The sequence below is a fragment of the Eucalyptus grandis genome, chromosome 5, assembly GCF_016545825.1.
Source record: "Eucalyptus grandis isolate ANBG69807.140 chromosome 5, ASM1654582v1, whole genome shotgun sequence".
Taxonomy (NCBI): domain Eukaryota; kingdom Viridiplantae; phylum Streptophyta; class Magnoliopsida; order Myrtales; family Myrtaceae; genus Eucalyptus; species Eucalyptus grandis.
In genome coordinates, this window is record NC_052616.1 from 2,400,030 (window position 1) to 2,410,932 (window position 10,903).

The 10,903-nt window shown below is 50.2% G+C and overlaps 1 non-coding gene across 1 annotated transcript; it reads right to left on the minus strand.

Annotated features, from left to right (window-relative positions):
- Positions 1 to 3,452: 3,452 nt before the first annotated feature.
- Positions 3,453 to 5,306, minus strand: LOC104445064. Its single transcript, XR_005551000.1, has 4 exons — positions 5,173 to 5,306; positions 5,017 to 5,092; positions 4,216 to 4,296; positions 3,453 to 4,118 (listed from the first exon to the last, which is right to left on the minus strand). It is a non-coding gene; the product is annotated as a binding partner of ACD11 1 (transcript).
- Positions 5,307 to 10,903: the final 5,597 nt, after the last annotated feature.

Below are 10,903 nucleotides of genomic sequence, written 5' to 3' on the forward strand. Positions count from 1 at the left end.
TTTCTATTCCGTGGAATGAAAATATTAATTGACGTTATCAAATGGATTTTTGTTCCTTTTTTTATTCTAGTGAACTAAAAAACAAAAAAACATAAAAATTGAAACGTTACCATGCAGACCCGAATTTATGCGGTTTGATTGTCAAATTCTTTATTTTGTCCAATCTTAAGTCGTCTAACAAATAATTCCTCTAACTTTCTTGATTCGTACAATCAAATCATTTACTAGCTAAATTGTCGATTAATGAATATGCAAAAAAAAAAAAAAAAAAAAAAAGAGAATTAATTACAATGGGTATATTAACACTTGATTAAATAAATAGGAAAATTAGAGGATTTAATTGCATACAACAAAACTTATTCAGAAAACTAAAGGACTCCATTGTTTAAAATAAACATTAAAAATTCAAATCACCCAAATTCTTAAACTCTCAACGGACATAATCTATATTGTACCCTTTTTTTTTTCTTTCTTTTAGAATAATTGGTACCGATTTCACAAAATCTTATAGATATCATAATACTAACATCATGCAACACTGGCCTCATATTTTTCATGGCCTTAGTAGTATCACGGACCTTGACTTCTCCCCTTGAATCCTAATTACGACGTAGAGGTTATGGCAATAGCAAACACAAGGAATTTTGAACGCATGGTTGTTTAGCTCCTCGTTGGCAAGGTCGTTCTCATTGATGGAGGGGTAATCGACCATCCTAATGCGTCTGCCTCAATGCGAGTCCTAGCCATCATTGGAATTGAGAGGTTGTTCGCGATTTCCATGATCAGATTGTTGAACAATTGATGTTGTAGGAGATGGGGTCCCGCGAGTGTGGAGCACGAAGCACACCCCTTCACAAAGCTTCGATCAAGCAATTGAGACCTTTGTCTCGAAGGAAGGCTTGGGACCAGCGACATGGCTGATTAGAGCATTCTCTGAGTTAAGAATAATAATACACTAAAATGTGACCCAACTCAAGAATCACTTACATTGAACCCAAACCGTGTTGCCTAGCTTGGGTTTTCGAATTGTTCATTTCTTTTAATCTCGGATAGTGGATATTGATTCAAAACAACTTTCCTCCATCTCCAATTTCATAACCTACGCCTTCAATCACCAAATTTCTGAACTAGAAAGAGCAACATTCGTACATTCTCCACCAATATTCTCAACTGGATCAAGAGCTAGACAAGTTAAAGGCCCCATTCTTGTCTTTTTACAAGCATGATCTACATCATACCTCGCAAGTCTCCCTTTGACTTTGAACTTTTCATATATATGCTTAAACACTTGAATAATCTACGGTTGCATTTGGTCATCCAGATTTGTGACAAAGATAGGACTAAATAAGATAGAATATAAAATCCAAGGATTTTGTTATATTCTAACTATTGTTTGGTTATTGTAGTAATAAAATCGGATATATTCACATAATAGCATACATATTATTTAGTATAAAATGCATATTAATATAAGTGAAACAAAAATTTTATAAATGGATATTGTAAAAATCTTCCGTAACATGCTTACCTACTTTATTTTTATTTTATTTTTTATTTTTTTCCTCCTTTTAAAATTAATTTATTTTTTATTTCTTTCTTCCCCTTCTATCATTCTCTAATAAAATTTTATTAAATAGTATTCTATACTAAGATACCTAAAATAGAATTAAAATATGTAATAAATATAAATATATTGAATTTATATGATGAAATAGAATTAAATTCGAATATATAAATAAAAATCAGATTAAATTAAAATAACTAAATTGTCATTTTTTGTTATTTTGAATTTCTTATATTAGAATTCAACTATTATTTATATGGAAATATAATTTTAATTTTGTTAATTTGAGAAGATTGTTATTCGATAAAAATAACTTTCCTATTATGGATGCTAAAAATTCTATCTACCTTTATCTCACATCCTTATGAAATAATTTTATATGATCTATATCCCCTTTCATATTTGACTTTATCTTATCTTGAGCAAACACTAAACAACAAACGTAGATAGGATAAATTTTATTATATCAGAAATTTTATCCCCACTGTTAAACACAACCTACATGTGAAGAGGGTACACGATTTCCTCTTTTTAGGAGCGTTGATTCCTTTTTTGATTTAATGGTGTGAAGACACATGGTGATATCAAAGCTTGATTTTTTTTTTTTCTCTTCTTCTAATCACCACCGTGTGCAGGAAGATTTGATACCATCTTTACCATTTCCATCATCGGCTATCGCTCTTATCATTATCAGCCCCAACCAACACTATTATCTTCTTTCCCTTTCTTTATATCAAAGATGATTCCCCGTACTCAAGTTTTGTATCCTATTCAGCCTCTGATTGGGTATTTTGGGATTTTGAATTCTTGTCCCACATCGGGACGCAAGGAACCAAATATTCTCGTTAAGTATCGTAGTCCAAGGAGGCAATTGGACGCGCCCACTGAATGTAGTGAATGGGCCCTGGCCTAGCTTTGCGCTGGGATTTGGGCTCAGGAAAGTCCCCGGGCCGTGATCTGCAGAGATGCAGTCTCGAAGATGAGAAGCGACTTTTGAGAACCGGAGTTCTAGGCTGAGACGCGTGCGGAGCCTCCGTAGACTCTGGCCCGAAGTTGCATTGGCCGACCGTCACAGTCATTCACTAGGCCCTTACATCATCGTATGGGCAAAACCGAACGGGGCTTACACTTCAGTGGTCACCCTTTTCTTCAAAGAAGCGACTATAAGTACAGGAAAATTACATTGACCAACCTCGATTTGATGAATTGGTACTCCACGTACGATTTATCAAAGAAAAGAAAATCCCACCTTTGCTTGTTTGGCCCTTCAGGCATCTCCTGATTTCGATGAATTGGTACTTTAGCGACGTGCTACACACGACTTGAGAAATAAATTAAGAGTATGATGCTTAATACATGTGCCTCACGTCTGTGTATTTTACTTGGTCGGTGTTTTAAAATTAATTGGACTCGTGAATTCTAGGATATGGAGTATTCAGCCATGTCAAGGTACTTGGAAAAGACGACAGAGCTTGTAGTCAAGTTACATTAACATGAAGCCCACATGTCGTGCGGATTAATGAAACGTGTTCCCCTGAAAGGGGCGTACAGCTTTGTACAAGGAATCACATGGGAACAGAGCAAGCAACCGGAACTCATTGACTTCTCCAAAACCTTTTTAAAAAAGATTGGCAGAATTAAGAATCTGATTCTCAGAATAGAAAGCTCAGGCAGAACTCACCCTACGCTTCATCGTGAAGTGATGAACATTCCTTTCACCAAGTCGTTCTGAGTTTCTGGGAATGGAGGTCCGACCACAATTGAGGCCATTTTAAATCAAGGATCAGGAAGGTTTCCAGCAGAAAGATTTTGCATACATAGGAAAAATCCTTTTGAGGTGGGAGGGGTAAAGGAAGATAAGTGTCTGTAAGCAACGATATATGACGACTATAATGAAGCACCACTGTTCTGGTGGTCAACAGCAGACAAGTAACTGAGAGTATCTGAAATGATACACAATGTTCAATACAGAACCAGATCACAGAATCAGACCTTGAACAGGCTCGTGCTTCGATGGCTTCGGCTCAGCAGAAGCAGTAGCCTTTGGAGACTCGGATAAATGAATCTGAGCAAAGTCATCCACTACTTTTCTCTTCTGTTCCTCTTCGGCCATTCCCACTTTCTCCTTTGTCTTCTGGCCGACTTCCCCAGCTGCCTTCGCAACTTTGTTAAAAGCGCCTGTTACCCACGATGCCCCCGTGAACACATAGCGGTTCTTCATAATGGCTGATCAAGAACTGCTAACTTTTTGCTCGGCTGCCACAAATGCTGACTTGGTTTTCTCCGAAACTTGAAATTTTCGATCCACTTCCCTGACCTTGCCGCCCACAACTGCAGTACCCACACTGATTTTCTCGGTCAGCCCAATCTTCTTATTGAAGGAAGTGACTTTTGATGAGGCGGTCGATGTCAACTGATGCTTCTCATCAAGGGACTTGGCTTTGTTCACTGCATCTTTGCCCAATATGAAGCCCTTAGCCAGCATGCTGGTAACTACATCCTCTGCTTTTCGCAAAGCGGAGTCACCACCAGATGGACTTTTGTTTTCAGTTACCTGCAAGAAGAGCAATAATCAGGTTCATTATGGTCCTAAATTTGTAGCTTAGTAGAAAATATTATGCGACAGGAGTCAGGAGACTCAGGACTTTTACTGGTGGTGCTATAGCATCAGCAGGCAGCTTGTAATCCGGAGCGAGAGCAATGCTGACAGACATATCAACGATAGTTGCACCCTGACATTCAAAGGAGTTCAAAGTAAACCTTGCTGTCACGATGCATAAATAACAAGTAGATGATTTAATTTCCAACTGTCATATCTGTCTTGTTAACTAATGAAATATGACTACTAGGCAAAAGAATCCAAATGTTACATATAAGAAAGACCACATAGAGACGGAGATTTCTCTTCATGCAAATTCATAAATATGCCATGCGAAAAAAAAAAAAAATGGTGACCAAGGGCTAATGATGAAGGACATTATAGGACAAGAACTAACCACGTTACCAACATATATGTTCGGCCAGAGTAAATTGGAAGCCCCTAGTGTGATGAATCCATTCTAAATATTGTCCCTTCTGTTAGCCGCAAGGATTTTAGTTCATCATGCAAGATAGATTATACTACAAGGTCTACAGGTGATTACCGTCTCAAATGCATCAGCTGATCAATCACAAGCACTATTACAAGGACAAGCAAAACCAAACAAAAAGAAACAAAACAATAGCTCAGGAAAGCCTCAAGAGCATCACTTCGTTGCTGCAACAATCCTAGACATAAATTCTTAATGATAATTAGGCTAATTAAATACTTTCCATAGTATACGGATTTTCCTTCTCCCAAAGTAGTGACTTTGCGCATGTAGAAAAGACTTAATGAATAGCTAGCCACTGTAGAAAGTATGGGATATTGGAAGGCCAAAATGAAATGACGCGAGTATGATGAACTGTACTACCGAAAGCATGATGGCAGTCCCTGCTCCTTGAGCATCCTTGAACGTGACATATGCAACTTGAGACCGCTCAGTGTCACTGTGTAATTAGAAGAAGAAAAACATAAGAAATGTCGCTGTGAAACCAAATGATTGAGCGAGCAAAGGAGTAGACTCAACTTGTGCATCTCAACATATGCAATATCACCGGAAAATGAGAAGAACTCCTTGAGGTCCCTCTCTGTTGCTCCTAGGGAGACATTGCTAACCTTAACAGTTGTTAGCTGCTGCAATGACATTTATATGGTAGTATTGACACCTAAATTTTGGCGACTCATTTAGTCATTTATCACATTAAAAAATTAGGAGTTAATTTTATCCATAAAATAAATTAATTACATAGCATATAGATTTAAGTGCATTTATTTTTAATTTGCGTTGTTTACATTTATTTCCTGGACCAGTGGCGGATGGGTCAAATTAGTGGTTTTGAGTTTTAAATTAACAGGTCGGATTAAGCCCATGAAAAGTGCAAATTGGCCCGAGCCTGTTTTCTGAAATTGAGATTTGAAATGAAGGTTTTTTGGAATTTAAGAAAATTGGGTTATAATCTTAACTTTAAAAATCAGTAAAAAATATTTAGGAAATAAGGAAAATAAGATGATTTTTATAATCGGGGAGATTATAAGAAAATTTCGTGTATATTGAAAAGTGGATGAAATATTGGATGAAATATTTCACGAAGATCACATCTTTATTTGCTTAAAAAGGGAGCCACGTACGATGAAAGAGGGGGGCTAGGGTTTTCTTTTGGTCGATCAAGGAAGAAAAACAAAAAAAGAAAAGTGAAAAGTGAAGAGAAAAAAAAAAGACACAAAGTACAATAACCGGGGGTGAGGGGCGTTTCTTGTTCATCATCGCAACCGGACGTCGTCCCCGACGGTCGCCCGCGCGGGCTCCTCTCCGCTCGTTCCCCCGAAGCCGCCGCGTTGCCCGAGCCGCTCTACCAACTTGAGCGAAGCCGCCGCCGTGCTGATCCGTGACGACCCCGACGCTGCCCCCGGTCCGTTCGTCGCCGGTTGCCTACCACCGTCCCCGACGCTCCTGCTCCGACGCCCAAAGCATCGCGCGCTGTGAGCCCTACGCGCCATCCTCTGCTCACCGCGCCATCACCGCTGCGGATCTCCACCAGATCTACACCAGATCTCGCAGCTCGGGCGTCGACACCTGCAGATCTGAACTCACCTCCGTCGCTCGTCACCCCTGCCCATTCGCCGCCGGAGCCCGACGTTGCCGACGCCGCGGCAACCCGAGATCATAAGACACCATCGCGTCTCGCCTCGCCGTAAGCCATTTCAACCCCCTTTTCGATTCCAGCAGCGAAGCCGCTTCTGTCCGCGACCCAGTAGCATCACCGAAGTTCGACGCCGTTGCTGCTTCCCTCCTGCCATCGCTCGCCCGCGGCAGCTGCCGGACCTCCTCGGCCTCCGTCCCTGCACTCGCTCAAAGCCCGATTTGCCGCGGCGGAACGCAAAGTACAATCGGTAGGGGTGAGGGGACGTTTCTTGTTCATCATCCGCAACCGGACGCCGCCCCGACGGTCGCGCCGCGCGCTCCCTCCGCTCGTTCCCGCGGCCGCCGCATGCCGAGCCGCTCTACCAGCCCGACGAAGCCGCCGCCGTGCTGATCCGTGACGACCCAGACGCGCCTCGGTCCGTTCGTTGCCGGTTTGCCTACCACCATCCCCGACGCTCCTGCTCCAACGCCCAGCATCGCCGCGCCTGTGAGCCCCTACGACGCCATCCCTCTGCTCACCGCGCCATCACCGCCTGCGGGATCTCCACCAGATCTCGCAGCTCGAGCGTCGACACCTGCAGATCTGAACTCACCTCCGTCGCTCGTCACCCCGCCCATTCGCCGCCGGAGTGCGACGTTGTCGACGCCACGACAACCCGAGATCAAAAGACACCATCGCGTCTCGCCTCGCGTAAGCCGTTCAACCCCCTTTTCGATTCCAGCCGGCGAAGCCGCTTCGTCCGCGACCCAAGTAGCATCACCGGAGTTCGACGCCGTTCTTGCTTCCCTCCCGCCATCGCTAGCCGCGCAGCTGCCGAACCTCCTCGGCCTCCGTCCCCGCACTCGCTCAAAGCCCGATTTGCCGCGGTGCAACGCAAAGTACAATCAGGCAGGAGTGAGGGGACGTTTTTGTTCATCATCTCGCAACCGGACGTCGTCTCGACGGTCGCCGGCGCCGGCTCCTCTCCGCTCGTTCCCCGCAAAGCCGCCGCTGTTGCCGAGCTGCTCTACCAGCCCGACGAAGCCGCCGCCGTGCTGATCCGTGACGACCCAAACGCTGCCCCGGGTCTGTTCGTCGCCGGTTTACCTACCACCGTCCTCGACGCACCTGCTCCGACGCCAAAGCATCGCCGCGCCCGTGAGCCCCTACGACGCCATCCCTCGCTCACCGCGCCATCACCGCTGCGGGATCTCCACCAGTCGCACCGGATCTCGCAAAGCACGGGCGTCGACACTGCAGATCGAACTCACCTCCGTCGCTCGTCACCCCTGCCCATTCGCCGCCGGAGCCCGACGTTGCCGACGCCGCGGCAACCCGAGATCATAAGACACCATCGCGTCTCGCCTCGCCAGAAGCTGTTCAACCCCCTTTTCGATTCCAGCAGCGAAGCCGCTTCTGTCCGCGACCCAGTAGCATCACCGAAGTTCGACGCCGTTCTTTGCTTCCCTCCCGCCATCGCTCGCCGCGGCAGCGCCGGACCTCCTCGGCCTCCGTCCCGCACTCGCTCAAAGCCCGATTTGCCGCGGCGGAACGCAAAGTACAATCGGCAGGGGTGAGGGGACGTTTACTGTTCATCATCTGCAACCGGACGCCGTCCCGACGGTCGCCAGCGCCGGCTCCTCTCCGCTCGTTCCCCGCGAAGCCGCCGCTGTTGCCGAGCCGCTCTACCAGCCCGACGAAGCCGCCGCCGTGCTGATCCGTGACGACCCCGACGCTGCCCCTGGTCCGTTCGTTGCCGGTTTGCCTACCACCGTCCCGATGCTCTCCCGCTCCGACGCCCGGCATCGCGCGCTGTGAGCCCCTACAACGCCATCCCTCGCTCCTTTGCGCCATCACCGCCTGCGGGATCTCCACCAGTCCGCACCGGATCTCGCGGCTCGAGCGTCGACACTGCAGATCGAACTCACCTCCGTCGCTCGTCACCCCCGCCCATTCGCCGCCGGAGCCCGGCGTTGCCGGACGCTGCGGCAACCCGAGATCAAAAGACACCATCGCGTCTCGCCGCGCCGTAAGTTTGTTCAACCCCTTTCGATTCCAGCGGCGGGCCGCTTCGTCCGCGACCCAGTAGCATCACCGGAGTTCGACGCCATTGCTGCTTGCCTCCTGCCATCGCTCGCCCGCAGCAGCTGCCGGACCTCCTCGGCCTCTGTCCCCGCACTCGCTTAGAGCCCGATTTGCCGCCGCGGAACGCAAAGTACAATCGGCAGGGGTGAGGGGACGTTTACTACTCATCATCGCAACCATACGCCGTCCCAACGGTCGCGGCGCGGCTCCTCTCCGCTCGTTCCCCGCGAAGCCGCCGGCGTGCCGAGCCGCTCTACCGGCCCGACGAAGCCGCCGCCGTCTTGATCCGTGACGACCCCGACGCCGCCCCGGTCCGTTCGTCGCCGGTTTGCCTACCACCGTCCCCCGACGCTCCTCCGACGCCCAAAGCATCGCCGCGCTGTGAGCCCCTACGACGCCATCCCTCTGCTCACCGCGCCATCACCGCCTGCGGGATCTCCACCAGATCTGCACCAGATCTCGCAGCTCGAGCGTCGACACCTGCAGATCTGAACTCACCTCCGTTGCTCGTCACCCCTGCCCATTCGCCGCCGGAGCCCGACGTTGCCGACGCTGCGGCAACCCGAGATCAAAAGACACCATCGCGTCTCGCCGCGCCAGAAGCTGTTCAACCCCCTTTTCGATTCCAGCAGCGTAGCCGCTTCTGTCCGCGACCCAGTAGCATCACCGGAGTTCGACGCCGTTGCTGCTTCCCTCCTGCCATCGCTCGCCCGCGGCAGCTGCAGGACCTCCTCGGCCTCCGTCCCTGCACTCGCTCAAAGCCCGATTTGCCGCCGCGGAACGCAAATTACAATCGGCAGGGGTGAGGGGACGTTTACTGTTCATCATATGCAACCGGACGCCGTCCCGACGGTCGCCGGCGCCGGCTCCTCTCCGCTCGTTCCCCGCGAAGCTGCCGCTGTTGCCGAGCCGCTCTACAAACTCGACGAAGCCGCCGCCGTGTTGATCCGTGACGACCTTGACGCTGCCCTTGGTCTTTTCGTTGCCAGTTTGCCTACCATCGTCCCTGACGCTCCTGCTCCGACGCCAAAGATCGCGCGCCCGTGAACCCCTACGACGCCATCCCTCGCTCACCGCGCCATCACCGCCTGCGGATCTCCACCCAGATCGCACCGGATCGGCGGCTCGAGCGTCGACACCTGCAGATCTCGAACTCACCTCCATCGCTCGTCACCCCGCCCATTCGCGCCGGAGCCCGACGTTGCCGACGCCGCGGCAACCCGAGATCAAAAGACACCATCGCGTCTTGCCTCACCGAAGTAAGCTGTTCAACCCCTTTTCGATTCCGAGCCGAAGCCGCTTCGTCGTCCGCGACCCGGTAGCATCACCGGAGTTCGACGCCGTTGCCGCTTCCCTCCGCCATCGCTCGCCGCGCGGCTGCCGGACCTCCTCGGCCTCCGTCCCCGCACTCACTCAGAGCCCGATTTGCCGCGGTTGAACGCAAAGTACAATCGGCAGGGGTGTGGGGAAGTTTCTTGTTCATCATCGCAACCGGACGCCGTCCCGACGATCGTCGGCGCGGCTCCTCTTCGCTCCTTCCCCGCGAAGCCGCCGCTGTTGCCGAGCCGCTCTACCAGCCCGACGAAGCCGCCGCCGTGCTGATCTGTGACGACCCCGACGCTGCCCCTGGTCCGTTCGTCGCCGGTTTGCCTACCACCGTCCCCGACGCTCCTGCTCCGACGCCCAGCATCGCCACGCCTGTGAGCCCCTACGACGCCATCCCTCTGCTCACCGCGCCATCACCGCCTGCGGGATCTCCACCAGATCTGCACCAGATCTCGCAGCTCGAGCGTCGACACTGCAGATCCGAACTCACCTCCGTTGCTCGTCACCTCTCGCCATTCGCCACCTCGGAGCGCGACATTGCCGACGCCGCGGCAACCCGAGATCGAAGACACCATCGCGTCTCGCCTCGCCGAAGCCGTTGAACCCCTTTTCGATTCCGGTAGCGAAGCCGCTTCGTCCGCGACCCAAGTAGCATCACCGAGTTCGACGCCGTTGCCGCTTCCCTCCCGCCATCGCTCGCCGCGGCAGCCGCCGAACCTCCTCGGCCTCCGTCCCCGCACTAGCTCGAGCCTCGATTTACCGCAGTGGAACGCCGATCTCGGCCCCGACTCGTCGCAACCCGCGCCGCTCTCCGCCGAGCTGGTCGTGCGCTCTCGCCCAACGCTTGCCGAAGCCGTGACGACCTCGACGCCCGCTGCTGCTCCGTCCGAAATCGCCCAGTGCTCTTCCGCTTTGCCTTGCGCACCTCTTTGTTGTCGACGCCGCGTCATCGCCCCAGCACTCGCTGGAGTCTCGACGGGTCCGTTTGGGAACCACTTCCCAAAGGAAGCCCTTTGGAGGCCTAAAGATCCTTGGCCAAATGCCAGGCCATTTGGCAAAAAATTTTGAACCCTCATTCTCCAAATGCCAGCCTTGTGAAGGCTAAAAGCCCAAGGTAGGATCCGCCTTGGGCTTTTGGCTTTTTCGGCATGCCCACGCCCCGCACTGTTCACATTTTTTTTTCCTAAAATTATCCTCACGAATTTTTTGATTTTTCGGGTGGTG